The sequence below is a fragment of the Mustela erminea genome, chromosome 15, assembly GCF_009829155.1.
Source record: "Mustela erminea isolate mMusErm1 chromosome 15, mMusErm1.Pri, whole genome shotgun sequence".
NCBI lineage: Eukaryota > Metazoa > Chordata > Mammalia > Carnivora > Mustelidae > Mustela > Mustela erminea.
The window spans coordinates 80,131,894-80,155,945 of record NC_045628.1 but is presented as its reverse complement, the minus strand read 5'-3'; the positions used below and the strand labels follow the sequence as shown (position 1 = coordinate 80,155,945).

At 45.8% G+C, this 24,052-nt stretch overlaps 1 long non-coding RNA gene across 3 annotated transcripts in view; it reads right to left on the bottom strand.

The window, feature by feature from the left end:
- The window catches only part of LOC116573990, a 43,412-nt gene that overhangs the window by 16,297 nt on the left and 3,063 nt on the right, over positions 1-24,052 (bottom strand). Inside the window, exon 2 of one of the 3 annotated variants that reach the window (XR_004279094.1) lies at positions 8,675-9,901. The exons of the other annotated variants lie outside the window; for them this stretch is intronic. This is a non-coding gene — a long non-coding RNA (uncharacterized LOC116573990). Of the gene's footprint in view, positions 1-8,674; positions 9,902-24,052 lie in introns of those variants that run through there. 3 annotated transcript variants of the gene reach the window in all.

Below are 24,052 nucleotides of genomic sequence, written 5' to 3'. Positions count from 1 at the left end.
TTGTCATACATTCTAATGTATAACATTCTACCTATGTCCTAAACTCCACAGTACATTGTTACTACTTTTGCTTGGAGCAGTCAATTATCTTTTAAAGAGATTTGGAAGACAAGGGGGCAAGATATACTTTCGTTTACCTATATGTTTACCATTTCCACCGTTCTTCATTCTTCTGTATATTGTCAAGGGTATCATCTTCCTTCTGTCTAAGAAATTCCTTTTAACATTTCTTATAAAGTTAGTATGCTGATGATAAATTCTCTCAACTTCCTGTTAGTTTGCTTTCATTTTCTTGAAGATTTTTGGTTGAGTGTAGAATTTTATGAGGGCAGTTTTTCTTTCAGTATTTTAATGCTATCGCTCTGTGGTCTTCTGATTTGCTTAATTTCTCATGGGAAATTTGCATTCTTTAGCCCCTTCATGTAATATGTCTTCTTCTTTGGCTGCTTTTAAGACTTTCTCTCTATCATTTGTTTTAAGCAATTTGATTATGATATACCGTCGTGTTGTTTTATTCATGTTTCTTTTGCTTGGGGTCTGTTGAGATTATTCTTTCTGTAGGTTTATAATTTTCATCACATTTAGACCTTTTTGGTCATGATTTTTTCAGGTATTTTTCCTTTTTCGCTCTTTTTCACTCTTTTTTAAATTTCCTCATAAAACTCCAATTACCAAACTGTTTTGATGACTACAACTTTGTAATATAATTTGAAATCCAGAATGGTGATGCCTTCAGTTCTTTCTTTTTCTGAATTGCTTTGGTTATTTGGGATCTTCTGTGGTTCAATACAAATTTTAGGATTGTTCCAGCTCTGTGAAAAATGCTGGTGGCATTTTGACAGGAATTGCATTAAATGTTCAACAGTCAAAAAGAATTAAATCTTGCCATTTGCAACATTGTGGCTGCAGCTAGAGAGTATTATATTAAGTGAAATAAATCAGAGAAAGACAAATACCGTATGATCTCATTCATGTGGAATTTAAGAAAGAAAACAGATGAACATATGGGAAGAGGGAAAGTTAAAAAAGAGAGAGGGAAATAAGCCATAAGTGACCTTAACAACAGAGAACAAATTGAGGGTGGGGGATGGCCTAGATGGGTGATGGGGAGGGAGTAAGGAAGGCACTGTTTGTGATGAGCACTGGGTGTTGTATGTAAGTGATAAATCACTGAATTCTACTCCAAAAATACTGTGCTATATGTTAACTAAAAAAAAGGGAACTCCCATTATACATGTGTTCAATTGCTTGATATAATCTCATAGCTCACTGATTTTTTTTTCAATTTGATATAATCTTTTTACTTGCTTTCAGTTTAAATATTTCTACTACTATGTCTTCACATTCATTTATCTTTCTTTTTCAATGTTTAATTGGCTGTTACTCTCATCTAGTGTATTTTTTACTTAATATGGAGTATTCTTGATCTCTAAAAATTTGATTTGGGGCTTTTTTGTATCTCCCATGTCTCTCACCGTGTTTATGTTTTCCTTTATCTCCTTGAAGATAAGGAGTATGTTTATAATCACTGTATCAACATCCTTGTGTGCTGATTCTAATATCAGTGTCTTTTGAAAACCTATTTATGGTATCACTTTTTCTTGTAGTTATAGGTCACCTTTTCCTGCTTCTTTGCACTCCTGATAATTTTTTACTGTATGCTAAACAGTACACAATTTATGGGTTATGTTGTTTACCTTTGTATATTGTTGGACTTTGTTCTGGGGAGCAATTATTTCAAGGCTGACTTTCGTATTTTGTTAGGGCAGATCTAGGGCTAATTTGGTCTCACGATTAAGGCAATATCTTCTGAAATCTGTGCTCAATGCCCACTGTATTATAAGGTCTTTCTACCCTGGCTCATGGGAACACAAATTATTTCTAGCCTTGTGTGATCTCTATTGATTTTTTTTTTTTTTGCCCACTCCTTTTTTTTAAAGATTTTATTTTTTTTTATTTGACACACAGAGAGAGTATAAACAGGGGAGGGGCAGGCAGAGGGAGAGGGAGAAGCAGGCTCCCCATTCATCAGGGAGCCAGATGTGGGACTCGATCCCAGGACCCAGGGATCATGACCGGATTCAAAGGCAATTGCTTAACTGACTGAGCCACCCAGGCGCCCCTGCCTGCTCCTTTCTACTGATTCTTTTCCTGGCCTCAGGTAGTGCATACATACTCTGATCAGTCCTCATCCACATACTCCACAGGATCTTTTCACAGATTTTTGGAGCTCTCTGTGAAGCTCCCTCCTCTCTCATATTTTGCCCTAGAAATTCTAGCCAATTTGGCATCTCTAAGCTTTGAACTCTGTCAAACTCAATTCAACTGAATTGTCAAGCTCTGTTTGGACTTCACCTCTCTGAACATCAGCCTGGAAACTCTACAGGCAATAAATGGAGGCCACTGTAGGTCTCATCTCATTTATTTTCTGTCTCTCAGTGGTTACTGCCCTATGTTGCCTGTTGTCCAAGGAAAAGAAACTCTCATGTCATTTCCTTGGCTAGTTTTTAAGGCTGGGGATATCCTATGACTCCATCATGGGCAGCTTGGTATATGTGCTGCCGAAGCGAGCACTCGTGGGCAGCTTGGAAGACACGGAGGTTTCTCTGTCCGAGTCAGATGGGACTCTTTCGAGGATTGTATATCATAGGATAACAAGGAGAGAAAAACTGGACAGCTACGTGAGACTCTAAACTATGAACACTGAAATTTAATGTCTTCCTTCTTTTGTTGGGGGTCCTTGCTGTTTACTACTGGGTGTGGGCTGCTGTGGTGATGGAAGGGAGCTGAGCAATGAGAAGACTTCGGCTGATTTGAACTGTGCCATGGGTCTGGTGCATGCCGAATTTGTAAGTATTTAGTACAATGAATCATGCTGGAGATGTCACTTCGATGTTTTCCCTGATGTTTCAGGAAGTTCAGACAGTGTCCTGGGAGCCTGCTGGATAATTGGGTGTGTGTCTCTAAGCTTTTTGTTGTAATCCTGGAATGCTTATAATTTTCAGTATGGGTACAAGCCAAAGGGCATGAGAGGGAATCTTGGAGAGCACAGTGGAAAAGGAGGTGAGGTTTGATCACAAAAGGTCTAAATATCAAGCCAGAGAATACAGACTTTTATCACACAGACATTGGGGAGCTATAAAAGGAGGACAAACACAGAGAGCTATGTGAGCTGGTATTCATTTTAGAAACTTGTTTTCAGGGGCGCCTGGGTAGCTCAGTCAGCTGAGCACGCGACTCTTGATTTCCGCTCTGGTCATGATCTCAGAGTTGTGGGATCAGGCCCCTTGCTGGGCTCCCTGGTGGGCATGGAGCCTGCTAGGGATTCTCTCTCTCTCTCTCTCCCTCTCCCTCTGCCCTTCCCTGCTCATGCTCATGTGCTCACACACACTCTCTCTGTTTCTTAAAAACAAACAAACAAACAAAAAACTTGTTTTCAGATTCTGTTTGTACAGTAGGTAAAGCAAAAATAGGTATCAAAGTAATATGTAGTTCTACAAAATCAAAGATTCTGGTACTATTAATCTGAACTTTTGAGGAAACTATTTTATATGTATTTGATAGATGGGGTTGAAGTTTGACCAGCTGGAGGGAGAAAAGGAGCACAAAGGGTAAGGAGAGTTAAAAAAAAATGTGTATCCTCAACCAAAACCTCTGTGTGAGGTTCTGTATTCACAAACCAGTAAGCAGAATTAAAGTGAGCAGAAAATTAGCCACAAAGCACTTTCTGGCTGATAGGGTAGCAATACTCCCAGAGCTAGATTAAAGGAGGATTTGCTAGGCAACAACCTCAATGATGTTTGCACTAAAATGTAACAAGATAGAGAAAATATGACTTTCCAGACACACTCTTAACTTAAACTAGGTACGAGCAAAAGGAGTGTTCTCAAAAACCACTCTTGAAGGGGACCAGGGCTCCAAAAGGTATGTCCTTGACATCCTCAAAAAATATAAAAGGCTTCTCTGGAAGAGGGGCAGACCTGTTACCTGCAGAGTTTCTGTTCCACTCAGCCATCTCTGCTGGGGTTCTAGGCCACCTGAAACTGCCTCCCTAGGGGTCTTTGGAACCTGGAGATCTGTCCCACCCAAAAGAGGGGATGCAGACTCCTGCCAGCGGTGACCTCTGCGGATCCCCCACACACAGCCCAGTCTCTCTCCCAAGTGAACGTTGAACATGTGTATAAAGAATATTGGCCACAAGAGATGGTCAATTACCCAGCCCTAGCAGGCTCAATGGGAGCCTTGCCTAGGGCCTGCTCATATCTTGGTCTTGCCCTAATTATCCCAGAAAAGGTGACCTAGGGAGGTATAATTGTCCCTCATAGCTTGGTGTAGTGGGGTGTCTACTCTTCCTTGGAGCCAGGAGAGACTAGAAGTTTTCTTCAGCCTGTGGATGTGGACTACGACAGCCTGTGGGTTTTCCCAAGGCAGGGGTGAAAATCAAGATCATGATACAAATAGCATGCCTTGGTTTCTCCCCATAACCTAGGCCATTTTTTCCCTCTCATCAGGGAGGGCCTAGAGTGGCTGCTGCTGAGGCCTCTGATGCCAGGCCTGTGCCAAAAAGCCACCGGAGCCCCTGCAAAGTTACCTGGAGAGCCACCTCCCATTGCAGCCATAGCTGCTGCATCCTGTTCCTGCTGAGTCAACATGGCGCTGGCCGCCGAGCCTCCACTTGGAGACAAACCTTCTGCTATTGCCAGTGCTGCTGTATAGAATGTTCTGGAGTCCTCCGTGTGCTAAATCAGACTGGGCTCTTTACCGGTTCATGGAGACTTGTTCTTGCTGTGTTGGTACACTATTCACAATGATCTGGGGGATGGCTGTTCTTTCTGGTTTTGCGCACACCCCCATGCCCAGGCTCAGAGTAGAACAAGTTCATGGGACCGGGCAGGGGATAGGAGCCCCCCAGACCCCCCTAACAGCTTAGTAGCTATCATTGTCCCTGTGCATGGAACTCCTTCCTTTGGGTTTGCTCTGTCCCAGTGGACCCCTTATTCTGTCACATAAATAGGCACCTAGCAGCCTGTGCTATAAATGGCCACACAAGCCCAGACTTGCCTGAAACTCCCAATAAACACCAGCTGCTGTGGGGCCAGACCCCTCCACTCCAGCTTGGGAGGGAAGGCATTGAATGGCCTTTTCCCCAGACCTAAATTGGTCTCTAAATTGTGCTCAGTCAGAAAGAGACTTTTAGGGAGAGGCAATACCTTCTAGGTCCTGGTGGAGTTTCCCATGTGCATTTTGGTGGGAATGCACTCATCTATCCCCTGTCGACATGACTGACCCAGAGCTTTCAGGCACCCATGGGAAAGATCGCATGCAGGACAGTAAGTGAGGGACTTAGGGTCCAGCTGAATGGAAGCTGCTTCAGGCTGTGTTAGTCAGAAGCTTCTCTTCTGGGTCAGAGGAAACAACTATAATTTGTACTAAATTCTGTCCTATGAAATGATGTGAAATGATATTTAAGAACTTGTGCCTTTGGTACATGAGATAGGAAAATCTGCTACTGAAACCCACCAGGCCAGAACTCAAATACTCCGACACTTGACTCAAACACTCTGCAGGGTCTCTCCATCCATGGTGTACACCCGTGCTGCGGCTGGGCTAGGAGGCCCCATCTCTCACTTCCCTGACCCAGAGAGGGAGAGGACTCCTTGACACTGGCTGAGCCTCAGTCTGTAGAAAGTTGGCATCACGTCCAAACTTCCTCCAGACCAAAGGACAGTTGGGTGACCAATGTCAATCTCAGTTAAGAATAAAATTGTCCCTTGGGGCACCTGGGTGGCTCCGTCGGTTAAGATGCTGCCTTCCATTCAGGTCACGAAACCAGGCTCCTGAGATGGAGACCCACATCGGTCTTCCTGTTCAGTGGAGAGTCTACTTCCCCCTCTCCCTCTGCCTGCTGCTCTGCTTCCTTGTGCTCTCTATCTCTCTGCCAAATAAATAAATAAAATCCTTAAAAAAAAGAAAAAAGAATAAAAGGGTCCCTACCTCATATGGTGTGGACATTAAGGGAGATTTCACAGGTAACACACAGAGAATTGCAAATGCTGTTTCCAATTCTACTTCTCTGATACTCAGTCATCTCTAAGGCTAGAGAAATAGTTGTGGTCTAGTCTGGACTCCTGATTTTGTGTCTTTAGGTGCTCTGACGCCAAGACACCTGCTTCTGGAGTCTGCATTCTACTTACTAAAACTTAGTAGTTGCTTGTATGCTCGCTTACTGTAAAATTCAGAAGTACTGATGTTTTCCTAACTTATTTTTTTAAAAGATTTATTTATTTATTTTAAAGAGTGAATGAGTGTGCATTGGTGGGGAAGGGGCAGAGGGAGAGGGATAGAGAATCCCAAGCAGACTCCATGCTGAGTGTGCAGCCCGGTGCAGGGCTTGCTCGATCTCACAACTCTGAGATCAGGACCCTGAGATCACCTGAGCTGAGACCAGGAATTGGACACTTAACAGACAGTGCCACCCAGGGTGCCCTTTCCTATCTGATTTTTAAGGAAGGTTTTTCTTTGCCTGGATGCATGCTTCCAAAGGCTGGAGTTTTGTGCCTCCGTCTCTCTCTCTCTCTCTCTCTCTTTTTTTTTAAGATTTTATTTATTTATTTGACAGACAGAGATCACAAGTAGTCAGAGAGGCAGGCAGAGAGACAGAGAGGAGGAAGTAGGCTCCCCGCCCAGCAGAGAGCCCGATGCAGAAATCAATCCCAGGACCCTGAGATCATAACCCCTCAGTCTCTCTCTTGCAAGTACCCTGTGTCTGCTCCTATGCTCCTTTGGTCATGACCAGCTGTTTCTCCTCTAAACATTGCAGCTGCCCTTCCAGACTGATGTTTTCTGTTATGGTGACAGAAGGCTGGGGGTAGTGGGGAAAGGGGGTGAAACTCATTTTTCCCCTGCTTGGACCTAGAACTGAAAACAAGTCCAGAATCCATCACGATCTTTTCTGTGCAAGAGCCCCGGACATCTGTCTACTAGGTCTTAGTGTGTAATCATGTCAAGCCCAAGGTCATGTAGGTTACACTTCCGTGTCTCACAGATGCATGGAAAAGGGAGTGGGATCCCAGGGATAAATGCTGCCTGCGGCGTCTCCCTTCTTTGAAGACATTTGTTCACCTTTCTCTATCATGAGGTGAAGAAGACTCAAGGTGGAAACTGCCTGGAGCCCTGAGTCACCCCATGGAAGGGGATGGCCTTGGGCAGTCTTTGGACCCCCAACAGAGTCTGGGTGAATGAGAAATGCTTAAATGTTAAGTAGAAGTGCTTAGTAGCACAAATATTCTGACCAACACAGTGACAGTACTGTTGTAAGTGTTTTACGTACATTAAGTCATTCAGACTTCACAATAACCCTGTGAAGTGGGGACTGTTAATATCCCTATTTTAGCAGAGGAGGAAACTAGATCCAGGCAGGATAAAGAACTTGCAAAGCGTCAAATGAATATAGCAGGTCATACAAGTCTTAAAGGAGAAAACCCAGAGCATCATTATGAGAGGACCTGTCCACTTTAGAAAGCACTTAATAGCATTTATCTCACCGTCCCTGTGGGAAGATCAGGCAGTATCTTTACCCAGAGATGAAGCCGCTGATGCTGAGGGGAAAGGTGGTATATATGGCATATTCTTACCACCTTTTCTATGTCATTGTCTGTCTTAGAAGGCGGGCACCATGCCCCCAGATGTCGTACCTGCTCCTTCTGCCTAGAGCACGTGACACACCTGTCTTGATACAGTAAAGAATCTAACTTAGAACATTGCCTTGTCACAATAGCAGGAACTAGAAGCCATCAGCAGAGTGGTGACCAGGGTAAGTCTCTGACATGCATTTTCTTTTTGGAATTCATTGATCTGGGACAACTGTCCCTCATGTGCAACATTATTTCCCTTGAGAACCAGCCCCCCACCTCAGCCTCAACGCACACCCACTCCCATGCCAATAAAAGGGGCAGAGGCTGATTAAGCAGCTTGGGGCAGGCATCCTGCTATCAGCCCATTGAAGAAGGTCCACCCTGGCCTCCCTCCAGGAGAGGGTGCTCCCCTTCCCTCCTCTCCAGCAAGGCCCATCCTCCCCCTCATCCATCTTCCTTGGCTAAACTCTACGACTCTAAGAGGGGAAGGGAGGAAAGAGGAAATCCTTCTGTCCTAGGAGCTATTTTCATTAGCCACACCTCTACTCTGATAATTTCTTTTCCCTGTTTATTTTATTTTGAATAATTGACCCTAACTATTTTCTTCACAGGAACTGAACAATGACACTTAAAAACTTTCAGATTATATCATTACCAAAGCAGCCAACAACCAGTCTATCCTTTAGACCCAAAATAAAAATATCACTACAAGAGATAAACCAGCAAATAATTACTCCCAACAGAAAAAGAGAGAAAATTGCCTTTGTCACCAGTGTTTTGTTTGAAATCTTACTTTAATTGTCCTGGGATAATTAGGTGTCAGCCACCCTTAGCATCTCTTTGAATATCCACCAGTCTTTCTTAGAGTAAGGGAGAGGGTACTGGGGTCATGGGGGAGAGGGTGGGCTTGCAGCTGGAGCTGTTCAGGCCCCAGAGGTGATGCCGGGTGGGCAGGTCCAAGGACCCAGAGTGGGTCCTGCAGGACCAGTCAAGATGGCCATTGGCTTTAAGCAAAATGAAAATCAAACACAAGACAAGAAGAAGGGAGAGTAGAGTTTATTGAAGACACAGAGACAGAGCATCTGGGCGACTAAGAAAGGAAAGGAGACAGAATTTGATCTTTGCTTGGGGTCTGGGGTTTTTACTGAGAATTGTGGTCGGGGACACACGTCTTCCCAGGCATCCAGAAACAGGAGGCGTGTTTAGGGGGTCCACTATAAGTCACTTATGCCCCAGAGGCAGGCTTCCTGGTGAGTCAATAGTCTTGGAAAACACTCTTGTTGATCCTGCCAGGTCACTCCTTAGATCTCACCTAGAGTGCTGGAAGACTCCAAAGAAATCATTAACTTCTTGCCCTTTACAAGGAGAACATGCATGATCTGTTCTATAAGGCGTCTGTAAGGCAGGGGCGCAGGTCCTAGCAAGAACAGAAGCAGGGAAAGGAGCAAAAAAACAGTCCTTTATGGGGTTTCTTGTTCTCCAGTCCCAGAGAGAGGGAGATAGGGAAAGAGAAGCCTCCTTAGGAAACAAAGCAGGGAGCAAAGCAGGGAGCCTGATGCGGGATTCGATCCCAGGACCCTGGGACTGTGACGTGAGACGAAGGCAGATGCTTAACTGAGTGAGCCACCCAGGTATCCCCACAACCTACCATTTACTAATTTGTGAACACGATTATCAGTATCACACCTTCCCCATTCTCCCCATATATATATTTTTTTTCATTTTCTATATTAATAAAACACAATCAATGAGAGACATTCACTGGTGAGCTAGGGAACACCACCGGTTGTGTGTTAATAGCTAAGACAGCCCGGCCCTGTGCTGCTCGAGGGTGTGTTTGGGTGGGGGTGGGGGAGCATTCAATAAGACCATTAAAAAATACACAGAGAAAAGACTGTAAAGACCTGATGCTCTAAACCTTAAGAACCATGAAGGAGCAACTATTGTTAATGCTGGTGGTTTTGAGACACTTGTTCTAGACAAATGGCAGAATTCTCTTTAGGGAGAGAAAGCTCTTCAGTTTGAGGGGGAAAAAAATACTTGGTAAGATTTTGGTTGCTTAAAGACTGCCAATATAGGACTAATCTGAGTGGAAGAAGTTCAAACAAAGAGAGAGATGAAACTTCTCCGTATAAAGAACGGGCTGGTTATTATTAGTACTCCTCTTGCTGCATTCCTCTGTGCCCAGGGAGGCTGACCTCCAGGACTGCACGACCCAGGTTCCCCTGCCCCTTGGCTTTCAGGTGGGTTCAGTCCATGAGAGGCACCTACAGGAAAAAAGAGGAGGAGAGGAGAGAGAGATGTGTTTATCGCATCCCACCCCACTCCGTATCCCAATCCCTACTTCCCCAAGGGTCCAGTGTTGGCCGTCTTTCTCTGCGGCCCCAGCTCATCATGGAGCTCGCTCTTCTGAGGCTCCAACCGTCACCAGATTCTCACCAGACTGGTCAGACCCAGCAGTGATAACATCTCCCGCCATTGCTAATCTCTGGGGATTTCACCATTTCTTGTTACTTCCCTTGGCCCGTGTTGATAACCCCTTCACTAAACTGTCTTGGGTCGAATCCTTCCATGCTCCATCTGCTTCTTGCTAGCCCCCCACTGCTACCAGCAAGTATGATCCTGTTATTTCTAGTAAGAAATACACGTTTAGTCTTTCTCCAGGCCCCTGTTTCTGGCATAGAGCTCCTAAAATCCTTGGAATTTCTCAAGCATCGAGAGCGGCAAGGATGTCTTTGTTATGCTAATGAAGACACTTTGGGACTATGCCTAAGGATGGGGAGTGTTGTCAGGAAAATCAACGGTCTGTTTAGAGGGTTGGAAATTTCAGTACCACCCCAGTTCTGGGGGAGGGAAAGGTGCCGTTGAGTCCATGGCCAATGGCCCATGATTTCACCAAGTGCGCCTATGTAACAAAGCCTCCATAAATCCCCCAAAGGACAGGGTTTGGGTAGTTTCAGGGTTGGTGAACACATGGAGATTTGGGGTATTGTTTATACTAGAAGGTCATGGAAATGCCAACTCCCTTCCCACATACCTTGCCCTGTGGCTCTCTTCTGCAGGCTTTTTCATATCCTTTAATATACTTTGTAATAAACCAATGATCTAGAGAGTAAACTTGGTTCCTGAGTCCTGTGAGCCCAAGAGGGGGTGGTGGGAATCTCTGATTTAGGTAACAACCTTGTGCAATTGACATCTGAGTGGATGAGAGACCTGTGGGACTGAGCCCTTAACCTGTGGGCTCTGATGTTGTCTCCAGATAGATAGTGTCTGGATTAAGTTGATTTCTAGAACACCTGGCTAGTGCCAGAGAATTGCTTGAGGGGATGCTGGGGGAGGGCCCCACATGCATTGGAATCGGGTGTAGAATCCTTAACAGGGGTATTCAGTTGTCCCCTCACATGGAAGTGAGTGGGGGCTCTGATCCTTTCAGAAGACAAGGGGGAAAGTTATCTAAAGGGAAAGAGCAAATGTGTCTAGTTAGGGGGTGTGAGAGACAGCCCTTGTGGATGGAACAGGCAGCTCCCAACAAATGAGGGGGCTGAGTTTTAAAATGTTTCCTGGTTCGGGTTGTGTTCTTCTTGTTTCATTGGTTTGGTTGTTTAACTTGTTTTATTTATTATAATTCTCCATTATCTCCAAACCTGTAATAAAATTTGCTGCACCAACAGACCATATGTTAATGGGACTTTTTAAGTGCAGGAGACCAAGCAACTTTCACAGTTCAGGGCAAAATGAAGGAGAAAATGGGGCAAACCAGCTCAGCAGGGGGATCAAAGTCAAAATGATACCCGAGTTGCAGGTGCCTCTTGCCCAGGAAAGCCTGAGAACATGGGGCAAGCATGGAGCTGCAGTTGAGCAGGGAGGGCAGCAAATATTTTGTCTGGCTCTGAAAGGGAAAGACAAACCCAGAGCATTCACATTCAGAGCTTCAGAAAAAACAACAGCAACAACTACAATAAAAACTATTTGATGATAGAATCACAGGGACATAAAAATCTAAGTAATCTTTGCCAGAAAGCTATGAAATCAATGTCTGAAAACTTTGTTCCAATTTAAAAATCAAACTTTTCAGGATTTTAAAAGAAATTACATTGTACATTCTGGGTCTGGGAAAATAAAAGCAAAGGAAAACACAACAGGTATGAAAGACCAGCGCAGAGCACACACTGTCTCCTTGAAGCAGAACAGTTGGAAAGAGCAAATTTTGGGAATGTCGTGGCCTTGTCTGCCTCAGTAAGTCCAGGCTTTATGGTGACTTCTGTCACAAGCTTCCACTTAACAATAGTTTCTAAGCATGTACACATTTTTTTTTTTTAGCATGTACACATTTTTTTAAGGAAAGAAGTTACGTAAAGCAAGGAGCAAATGTTCGGGAAGTCCACAGACGTGTTTTAAAAGTATGAACATTATGGAACGACTATCTTGCACGAGGCCCGTTTCAGTCCCTCTGAATTACACTCAAGCACGACAGGTGCTGGCTAATGAAGGATATGCATCGAGGACCATTCGGCCATTTAATTGTTCTTCTGCAGCATGACATGATTTTGTGAGTCTCTGCATAGGAGCATTTAATTAATGGGAAGAGTAAAAAAGTGCTAGGAGAGAATTGGCTTTCTTGCCCTGCCTTCTTCCCTTCTCCCTCCCTGTGCACACACGCGTATACACGGATGGGTACGCAGGTGCCCACACACAGAATGAGCCACTATCCTCTAGCATTAGAGCCTTTTAGGAGCAGAGTGGAGTGACGGAGTTTCCCCAAGTCACCAGAGTTCAGCATGAGCTGCAAAAGGTCACCAGTGGCATTAAGGACTTTCCTGCACTAGTCTCCACTTATCTGCCCAGCTTCGTAACCACCCACTTGCCCCTAAAAGCATCCTGGTCTCCAGCTGATTCTCCAATTGATTTTATTTATTCAAAAATAGTGACTGCCCCTTCTGTGTGCTCAGGGCATCTCTTATTGCTCACAGATCTTACACACATACTTAAATTATCTGTCCCTGGACTGTGAGTGCCTAACTCGGGCTTGACATAGACATTCACTGAATCTAAAACTAGGAGCTAGTGAAGAAATGAACTGAATGAATGCTCCCCTTCTCACAGCCTCGCTTCACAATTTGACAAAAAGGTTGTTCTGCATTCTTTTATTCACACTCAAGTTACTAACCCTGAATAACATTCTGTTCTCAGATCTGTAGGGCTAGTTTCAGGGCTCAGAAAAAATCCATATTATGAATCTTTGCTTGGACCCTCCTCACAGTCTGCTTTATATTTATATTATATTTCTATAATGTTTAAAGCCTCTCTTTAAACAGTGTTACACTAAAACATGCTGAAATTAACTACCAACAGACACAGCGGAGAAGACATGGGAATAACCCTGTAGTCTGAATTCTGCAACAAACTAGCCATGACCATGATTAAGAAACTATCCATTCTTACATTTCATGCTCTCATTGGATCCAAAAGAACTTTGACTAAGTGATCTCATTCATCCAAGAATAATAGCAGGACACCTACTTTGTGGTTGGTCTTGGGTTACCATACTGGAGTTCACAGGAGGGGGATGGTAGACAGACATACACAGAAGACTATAATTATGCTTCATTTTGCTAAGTGGGGTGACAAAGAGCAGGGATAAAGACAGATGTGGCTGCCTAAAGGTCTGTCTCAAAGGACAAGGCAGTGTTAGCCAGGCTTGGGGAGGGTGGTGAAAGGCACCTCTGGACAGTAAATTCCCTGGGAGAAAATTAGAGCATTGCAAACAATGGTGGAATGAATGAAAGGATGCAAGACACATTCCAGGAAGGTCGATCCCAGGAGCAGTCACACTGCCCAGGGTTCCCTCAACCCAGCACAACTCCAGGATAGGTGGACACTATGGGGACCAGTAAGGGGACCTAGTTTAGGTCTGGGGCTGTCATCAGGATGGATGTCTGAGGAATGGCATTTTTATTAACATCAGAGGGTAGGTAGGAATCTGGCATCAAGAAGGGCACCCAGGGGAGGACCTGGTGCAGGGATGGAGCTGAGGTACTGAGGCCAGCCCCCCACCCCCTCACTCTGTTTTCCTGTAATGGGAGCTTCCTTCTCCCATTTGATCTTCACATTTTCCAATCCCTCCATGGCTCTCTGCAGTACATATGAACATGGCCAGCCCTAGAGAGCAGAGATGGAGTTTCCAGACCTTGACAACCTGGTGTCTGGTCCTGTCCTTGCACACAGAGGCCTGTACTCACAACCTGTTCCCCTGGGAATGATGAGGCTCATTATTTGCAATCACGACACAAAAATGCACTGGAAATTCAGGAGAATTTCAGAAGAAGCAAAGGCTCATTTCCAGTAGTCCAAACCCCATTCTTTTATTTGGATTTTCACAGGTCAGTTTTCCTTAAGGGCAATGGGGCCATGACAACATTCTCTAGACCAGAAGAGCAAGTTGTGAATTTATTTCCCTGGATGCTCTACTGGTTACAGTGAAAACCTCCCAACCCTCCTCAGTGATAAAATGGATAGAATTCCTGGAAGAAATCCTAGGAATAAGATAGTCCTCTGGACCCCAGAACGCAGTGGGTTTGCCCACCAGGGTGCCCACCTCGTGTTTGTGTGCTTGTGAACAAAGCACATCCTGATTTGCAAAAGTTTTTACAAACAACCCAAAATCATTTATGCAAAAAAACGAAATGCATACTGTCCCCATCTCTTGACGTTGAAAGGGCGAGGACACTGTTAGAAACAGTCTACATCCTGTGTCGTGACAAGCAGAAGGATGCTAACACAGGACCAGTGTCCCGATCAACGCTTTCTCCGGGAGCTACTTTTTCCTCCAGCTACCCTGTCCACACGCCAGTGCCGTTGGCAGAATCATGAGAAGAGTAATTCTCCTGGAAGGTGAGGACCCGATCAGTCTATGTGAAGAAGAACAGAAATGTCTTTCCTTTTCAAACTATGAAAATGATCTCGACCCTCCAAGCAAGTTAGTTGAATTGAAAGTATTAGCAGCCTGTGGTGAGCCAAAAAGGCATTTGGACCCATAGCAGATCTAGCCATACTGGAGTACTCTGAGTCCTTCCACAACGAGATCTACTGCTGCAGCTGAGTTTTCCTGAAACACTGAATGTGGATGGCTAATGTTTTTTGAAAACACACGAGGTTTTTACATAATTTAACTCTTAAAATAGACTTAAACAGCAACTGCACAAATTACTCTTCTTGGAAAAATCTAGTTATGACTAGTAAGAAATGTGATCCTTGTAGAAGGTTACCTTAATCAAAACTGATACGCCATTTTATAGCTGAAGGGTTTCTGTGTTTTCATCATTGACTGTATGTGTTGTTTTTGCTATGATGAGCAAGAATAAGCAGTTACCTGGTCATCGAGGTACATGGCTAAATTGGGGGGCACCTGAGTTCTGCTGTCCGTTGGGTGGTCACCTCTTGGTTTCAGCTCAGGTCATGATCTCCAGGTTGTAAGATCGAGCCCAGAATCTGGCTCAGCACGATGTCTGCTAGAGATTCTCTCTCCCTGTCCCCCTGCCCCTCCCACCCTGCTCTCTCTTTCTCTCTCTCAAATAAATAAATAAATATTTTTTTAAACAAAGGTATATGGCAAGATTTTTTAAACTTGTTATTGATGAAAGAATATAATTATCATAATGAAACAATAAGCAAAAACGCCACTTGTGTATACCTGTAGGGAGAACTCTGGGCTAACCCTCGACTCCAGCCTAGTGCCAGACCCCTGGACCCAAGGAAAAAGCCAAGCTCGACCCATTCTCTGTATTTCAGGGACCTTATTCCCAGGGTCAGTGAACCTGTTCATCAACCAGGTATTATTTCAGGTCCTGGGAACTTGGCAATAGCTAAGACACAGTCCCTGCCTTCATTCAGCTTTAGGTGGAATGGAGGATAGAAATGAGGAAACATGGTGTATGGGAAAACTATTCTGAGGGAAACCACAGGTGCTGGAAGCTCAAAGGAGCAGCACCTCACTCAGGCTTACAGGGTCCAAGAAGCCTCCTAGAAGGAAGGACAGTCTAAGCTGAGAACCCAAGGATGAGCTGAGCTTATCCAGGCAGGGAGAGAGCAAGAGAGAGGAATCCCAGGAGGAAAGAACAGCATGAGCAAAGGCCTGGAGAGAGGGCTCACTTAAGGAACCAGAAGTTAGCACATGGACCCTTTGTAAATTCAGACCCCTTGCTCTGGGTCTCTGGGTAACAAATCAGTTAAATAAACCCTACTAAACTCTTTGAAAGAGCCACCCAGAAAATAGTGATAAGCATTTCTGAACAGTTGATGAAAGTCCTTGGGTTGAAAATCAATATATTTTCACGGAAGCAGATCTGGTAGCTTCCGGAGCTTCTCTGTGTTTCTAACCGGAAGTGGTTGCCGCAATCTGTGACTTCCACCAGGACAGGAGGTGAGCTGCGGGGAAGGAACCAAAGGGAGCAGGAAGGAGCTAAGCAGACAGGCAGTGCAGGGAATCAAGTGTCTGCTGCCCCGAGATGGGCAAACCCACCCATGCTACACATCAGAACAGCAGACAATCAAATTGAGGGCATGGAATCTTCCTAACCTTGTTATCACAAACCCTTTCTAGCCATTACATTCAATTACATGAAAGAGGCTGGAAGGTTAATACAAACCCTGAACGTTGCTGAATAGTTAAGAAAATCATAATACAGGAATTCAACGACCACAATCAATTATTAATGTGAAATCTGATTTAATAATGGAGAATAGTGTCACCATGTTCATACCTCTCTAAGTGATGAACTGCTCTTTCCATTCAACACATATCTGAGTGCCTACTACGTGCCGCATGGGAGATGCGGAACACTGGGAATATAAAGATAAAAAGATATACTCCTCGACCTCGGTGGATAAGAAGGAAATCCCTACAAAAAGCTCGGGGAGAAAATAGTACCATTTAGCCATGTTTTCTGTGGTCTTCCTTAGTGAATGCTTGTTTCTTTTGTGTTCTCTTTTTTTGGTCGTTTGTCTAGAAATCCTCCCTCATTGTCATAGAATTTTATGGCCTGACAGGTCCTTAGAGATCATATAGCTTTCTTTTGTTTCCAGACCAAAGGATCCAAAGTTTCCTTGGCAGTGCCTCATGGGTCGCCTGTTGATAAATGACTCATAGTTCTATGTGTATTCATTCATTCATTTGACAAAGTTTGGATGACCTGCTTCTTCTAGCATCAGCACAAGGCATTGAAGATGTAGCAGTGAGCAAAATAACAGAGGTCTGAATGTTCATAGAGGTCCCCGTAGTATGTGGCATTTAGAGTCCATGCGGAAGGACATTAATGAAACCATATCACCAATGTAGATTTAGGGCTGTGACACATGTATGAAGCAAGGGTACATCTCACATGAGTGTTGGATAAATCCGGGATCCGACCCAGTCCAGGAGGTTCAGAAAAGATTGCCCAGGGAAGCGGGGTGGGACCAAAGACCTGAAAGAGGGGTGTGCATTAGATAGGAGGGATGATGTGTGCAAATGTCTCAAGGTGGGAGGAATTGTGGTGTTTTCAAGAGGAAGGAAGAAAGCTATGGATGGAGTCCCAAGAATGAGGTGGGTTGTGAAGCAAAATGAAGGAGGTAGGTAGGAGCCAGTAAGCCCCTTTAAGCATTAGGGGTTTCATGCCCAGAAGCATGGGAAGCCGTGGAAAAGGACAGTAGATTGGAGCACAGGGTTGATGAGAGGATCACATTTGAACCTGAAAAGTTCCCTCTGGCCACAGTGTGGAGAATGTATTGAGGGCACTGCATATGGGGGGGGGCTTGGAGTGGTTCGGGCAAGACACGATGCTGTGTGGACCCAGGAGCTGGTGGTAGAGAAGTAGGTATAGCAGGTATGAATTGCCTTGTGACTCCCAAGGGGCAGGAAATGCTCCATTTCTTTTTTTAAAAATCAAGCCATAGTTGGCTCCAAGTGACCACTCACCTATTGAGAGTGAGTGACAACGTGGAGCCAGATTTTATGTCATTGTCATGGGTCCCCATGTGATGCCATGGAGGGCCACCCATCTCTGGGGTCACTCTAGTACTCACACATAAAAAAATTAAGCAGGGATGTCAGAATTCTTGCATGCCTTGCAGTCTGTTTCCATCTAGAGAAGGCTAAGCTGTGTCTATCACTTGATTCTAAAAGGAATTTGGATCTGCATGACCCAAAATGCCAGCCATCTGTCCTTGTCTAAAAGTCAAAAACATAATAAGAGAGAGGCACAGACACTTGAAAACATTTGTTCCAACCTATTTGAACACACACACACACACACACACACACATGCACACACGCAAAATAGCAAAATAGATTGCTTGTAAATTATAGCTCTTTTGGCTTCTGGCTTTTCAGTTGCTATAAAAGTTTCCAATCGTTGCCAGAGGAAGGCATTCTCTACGGTTTAAAATAAACCCGAACAACCTACCTGCAAATCCACATGTGGTCTCTTTTCTATAGCAAAGCTGCCAGTCAGTTCACGGTGGCCTGTGCTTTGTGTCTTACCCAGCGTAGGCCATTTGGAAGTGGACCGCTCTGCTAGTGGGATCAGCGCCCCCCACCCCCAACCCCAGCTTGGCCATGCAGACAAACTCTCGCTATGGTTCCCAGGATGAAGGTGCCGGGCATCTCCGCGGCCTCCGCCAACAGAGGTCCTGCACCCCAGGCGCTGCTGGAAGCACAGGGCAGGGCTCTACTCCTCCCCCAAACTGTACAAACCTGTCTCCTCTACTAAACACGTTCGCCCTTTCCCCTCCCACCTTCTGCTCTTCTCGGCTATGTAATTCTTATTAGCCTTGGTAGTTCATATAAAGAGTTGTGCCGTTTGGGGTTAGAGATGATTTGGGGGGCCACCTACCCCCACTTCCTAGGGGAAAGTGACAGCTTAGATCAGAAAAAAGCTGTCACCTTCCCCTAGGGCAGAGGAGCCCACAACTCTGAAACCCAAAGGTCCAGGGGAAGAGGAAAGATATCTTTTTCCATTACTAGGGAATGGAAACTGCATTCCCACTGCAGAAAAAAAAAAAAAGAAAACAAAAAACCAGAAACCGAGGTGCTAATTAATTTATCAGTGAGTCACGCTGTGTCTGGTACTGCTTGGCTCCGTCCACTGCCGTCTCGCTTCCCTTGAGGAGGATACGCTTCCATGGTCACCAAGTCCACAGCCTAGGTTGGGAAGACTCGGGTTCCTGCTGTTGCCACAGCTCTCGGCATGGTTCTTTGCCTAGAGGCCTTTGCACCACCTGACCACTCTTCAGGGGAGTTGAGCCGGTTGGACAGAGGATGCATACCTGAGGGTTTCTGCGTGTGACCATGTGGGTATGCTTTGGTCGGGACCCCTGGCTCAGGGGGGAAATAGGCACTGTGATCCAGGCCACACTCAGCTGCAAAAAGCCATTCCACCAGCCAGAGTGCAAGAACCCCTTTTTTGAATCCACCCACTCAGAGACAGTCTTTTCTATAATCATTTTCCCTGACAGGGCGTCTGCTTCTAGTTCACAGAAAGGCACTGCTGGCGGGAGCAGGGGCTCTGGGCACTTGACCTGGACTCCTGCTCAGAGGTGAGACTGATCCCCCAAAACTCTGTCCCAAGCCAATTCTGTATACCGGATGAGGGGTACCCCAGCTGGGGTAGGATCTATAAGGTAGGATCTTAAAAGATATAGAGGGGCTGAGAGGGCAATGCAGGGACAGAGCACAGAGATATGGGAGTACATGAGAGCTGTGAGGTGGAGTGGAGCTGGCTAGTGGCAGTGACAGCATGGCCGGGTCACGGTGGAGATGAGGCCTGGGTAGGGAGCCATGGGTGCCTGTTCCCTGAAGCCAACTACTGGGGTGCCCATATACCCCAGACCTGAGAGGAGTGACCACCAGGCTCCTGTCAGGTGCTGAGCAGCACCTGCCAACTCCTGGCCACTGCATGGCCTTGATATTTCCTTTAACCTGTCTTTTACCCTAATAAGGGAACATATCACTTGGGAGCAGCCTAAGGGTTTTCTTAGTCCCGGCAACCTAAAGGAGCACAGTCGCCAGCACAAAGTGTGGGAGTGAACAGACAACACAGAAGCCCGAGGAGGGTAGGAAACACCCTCTCCATAACACATTGGAGACCTAGGCCACACCTGCTGCAGTATGAACTTGCCTCTGCTAGCCAGTTTAGGTCCTGAACTCCTGTGCAGAGCTTCTCAACTAGGACTTTCTGTCCCACCTCCACACATAGCCTGTCCTACTACCCATGTCATTGCTCTGCACCGGGAGAGCAGATAACAAAAAGTAGGGCTGTGGATTTATTACGCTTCTATTCTTTTTTTGGGGGGGATTCCATTTATTTGAGAGAAAGCAAGCACAAGCAAAGGAAGAGGAAGGCAGAGAGTGAAGCAGGCTCCCCACTGAGCAGGGAGCCCAATGCAGGGCTCGATCTCAGGATCCTGGGATCATGACCTGAGCTGAAGGCAGTTGCCTAACCGACTGAGCCACCCAGCACTCTGCCTAACCGACTGAGCCACCCAGCACTCTGCACTTCCTTCATTGCACTTCTCACTTGCAATCCTTGTTTGCTCGTTTGCTTTATGCTTGGCTCCTCCACCACGTAATGAGCTTCTGGAGGACAGGGACCCTCTACGTGGCATCCCTCATGTCCAACATCCTCTCGTATCTACTTAATGAATCAAATTGAACGTGCCATGGTATGTACCTAAGGAACCTGTTTTCTACAGAATAACCACCTTGGTGGGTGCTTTTCCCTCAACATTTGGGAACAAGGCTTTTAGAATCATCCTCAGAAAATTAGTTTAAAGAGGCTTCATAAGAAAAAGAAGACTTCATGTTTTAGGCAACCAACAGTAAATGAAAAGCCGAACCGTCCTAATATACCCCAAATCAGCGAAAATCCAGCTGTTTAGAGAAATGCTTTTAAGTGGCTGACTCTTGCATTTTTAATTCCCAAGATTTCTACTTTTCTGGCCTCTACATATGCAAATTTGGGAAAGCCAGAGCGCTGACCCTCTGTTAAAAGAGCTGAAGTTTCCCGCGCATCTGTCCTAATGCAAGAAAGTTGTATTTCCAGATATGCTCACACATTTTCTTTCTGATAGAAAAAAAAAACCCACTGGCGATACTTAAAATCCATATGATGGTTTTGGTCTCACATTTATTGTCAATACTCAGACCTTCATTCTGGAACTGAGTTATTCATACTCGATGTGGATGTGCTTGGACAACAGAGAGAATTCATCAGTTTTGGGGTTTCTGAGTCCTTTCACCTCCCCCCAAGTCATGTGGGTAACTCTCTGACAGGGACTTGGGCCCAGTTGTGGGAATATGTAAATTGCACCATGGGACCTTAATCACTGTCAACCCAAGAGCCCCCAAGCTGACTCACAGCTCCAACCTCCTTGCCAGCTGGCCACTTCAGCCCAGGTTTTCTATGTGTTCCCTGCACTCAATGGGATACTTAGCTTCCCCAAGGAATTAATTAAATGGGCTTCGGGTCAGAATAAAACACCTTGATGTTGCACTGAAGGCTTTGAAATCCTCTGGGGCAATGGGAGATTTTCCCAGCAGCAGTTTTACTGAGTGTTATGAGGCACAGCAAGCCCTTTCCAGGTCATGACACCATTTCCCAGGACTCCACACATAGTGAGGCCAAGGTCACAGGGCTGGCAGAGCAAGGCAGGGGGTGTGGGCTGGGCACAGAGAACCAGTGAGCCTGTGCACCCATCCTGCGGCTTTGCCCCTAGTGGGAGCTGCACCTGCAGAGCTCCGCACCTTGGTGGTCAGAGTGGACCCCACCACCACGGGACACATAAGCAGGGCAGAGAACACCGGCCTGGAAACCAGATGCTCTGGGATCTCTTCCCCATACTGCTGACCTTGGGAAGGCGGGACTGGGGACCTGGGCTATCTCGACATTCCTCGTTCTTCATGTCCACGTGATCCCAAAGCTACCCAGGGCCATGCTTATCCTAAGAGCCCCCCTGGGGTCTGCTTTGGGTCCTGGTTCCTGACCCAACCTGCTGGCACCCATGCTCTGGCAACACTGAGGTGGGGGGTCTGGCTGGGGTTGGGGGTGGACAGCACAGCACACGTGACAGAGACTAAGGAATGTGCAGCCGGGGGTAACAATCCTGAAACTTCTCTGGTGACATTCACGCCCAGCCCTGTCTTGAGACTCACGCCCTACTTTCCTCAGCCCTGCTTCCTGCTCCATCACGCTAGACTTTTCATAGTTTTGGTTTTATGGGGTTTTTTTGTTTCTTGTTTTTTCTTTGTTTTTTTTAGACTTTGCATAGTTTTTAAGAGAGTCATGCTTCCACGCCCGTGGTTCATTTTCCACCGGCCAGTGTGAATACTTTTCTTGAGAAATACAATTCTTTGCTGCACAAATCTGTTAGATGAGATTAATTGTAATTTGGATTTTTTTTTTAAGTCCTCACAGATTTTTAAGCCTTATATCTTCGCCAACAGTGGCAAACGTATGACCAGAAACGGGGTTCCATCTGTAGGGAAATGGGCACCAGGCATCGAGCCAACAGCTTTACTCTAGCCATTTTATTACTCTAGCGAGTGGGTATCTACATCCCCACTTACAGATGAGAAACCTCTGGCTTCAAAGACAAGCCACTTGCCCCCAGTCACACGAAATAGCAGTGACCATCAATAGCAAAGACAAGAGTACCATGGTTTTGTCTGGAGGAATTTGTGCTAAGATGTATCCATATGTTTAAAATACTTCTTTATCATTATAAATGTGGGGACTAGAGCCTAGGAGCTACAAGGAACCATCCCCCTACCAGACGACAAAGCCTGGAAAAGACACAGCAGTGGACACACTGCTGGGCTCACAGAGCAACAACTAGCTGGGTAGGGGATTCTGCGGCAGGGGCAGGGGGGTGGGGAGGTTGGGGGTACGGCTTGTCTGTAGGGAATTGCTGGTAACAGCAATGTTATGGAGAAATGGAGCCAGACAGAGGTCAGGAAAGAGACCACCCCCCCGCACCCCCTCCCGCAATGAGCCTATCCTCCCCACAAGAGCTGAAAACAATGAGTGATGCTCCCTGTCTTCTGGCAGAAGACAAAGCAAGTGCTCTCTGCAGGAGAGAGTCCGCACTCCCCGTCCGGGTTGTAAACCCACAATATCCACACAGATTAAGATCAAGCAGTGGCCTCATGGTCCGAGGTAACCAAATCCAAGAGAGCAAGGCACTGTGAGTCAGAGTGAGTGGAAACAAGGGACAGCAGATATAGACGGCCAGGGGCAGTGGCCATGGGAGTTGTCGGAGAAGACAGACTTGCTACGGATCGGTGATACAAGAAATAAAAAAATTCAGCCATGAAGATTATCAGCAAGACATGATTAGGAAGAGTAAGGTGAAATTTTAAAAATCAAAATTCTAGAAATGAGAAAAATACCATAAGAGTTCCAATAAAAACGTAACGGAAGGGTCAAATAGGGGATTAGACAGTTGGAAGAAGAACCATAAATGAAGGTTTGTACCTGATTACCTGGAACGAAAGGATGTCGGAGATATTAAAGAGGTGATAAGAGAGAGGGATGAGACACCGCATCAGAATTACAGCCGGAGAGGAGAGAGAGAATTTTCCAGGATTGAGGAAAAAAAGTGAATCATTGATCTAGCACACTGTGTCCCAGCCAGGAAAGACCATTAGATGGACAGATTTCAGCCGGCACGACCAGCAACCTCTGCTCCCTTACTGTTTGGGCCCAGCCTGCAGCCCAGGGAACCAGAAGGTGAGGAAAGAGGAGGAATCCGGGTCTGGTTTTTCACTTCGGCCCCTCCCCCACCCTCTGCCTCCATGTTTGGTACGGGAAGGAGCAGGGGCACAGGGACAGAGGCAAAGAGCCCTCCCCGTAGGCCTTCTGTTTTATTTAATTTAATTTTCTAAAAGATTTTATTTATTTATTTGACACACAGAGAGAAAGAACACAAGTAGGCAATGCCGCAGGGAGATGGAGAAGCAGGCTCCCCACTGAGCAGAGAGCCTGATGCGGGGCTCGATCCCAGGACCCTGAGATCATGACCCTGAGTCAAAGGCAGACGCTTCACTGACTGAGCTACCCAGGTGCCCTGGGCCTTCTGTTTTAAAAGACTTTCAAATCCTTGCTTTCCCTTTCGTGAGCCATACTCCAGGGCTGGTCTGTTTTGACCAATCTTCTAGTCCTGCACTTCTTCTTCTTCTTCTTTTTTTTTCTTAAAGATTTTGTGTATTTATTTGACAGAGATCACAAGTAGGCAGAAAGGCAGGCAGAGAGAGAGGGGGAAGCTGGCTCCCTGCTGAGCAGAAAGCCCGATGCGGGGCTCGATCCCAGAACACTGGGATCATGACCTGAGCTGAAGGCAGAGGCTTTAACCCACTGAGCCACCCAGCCGCCCCTAGTCTTGCATTT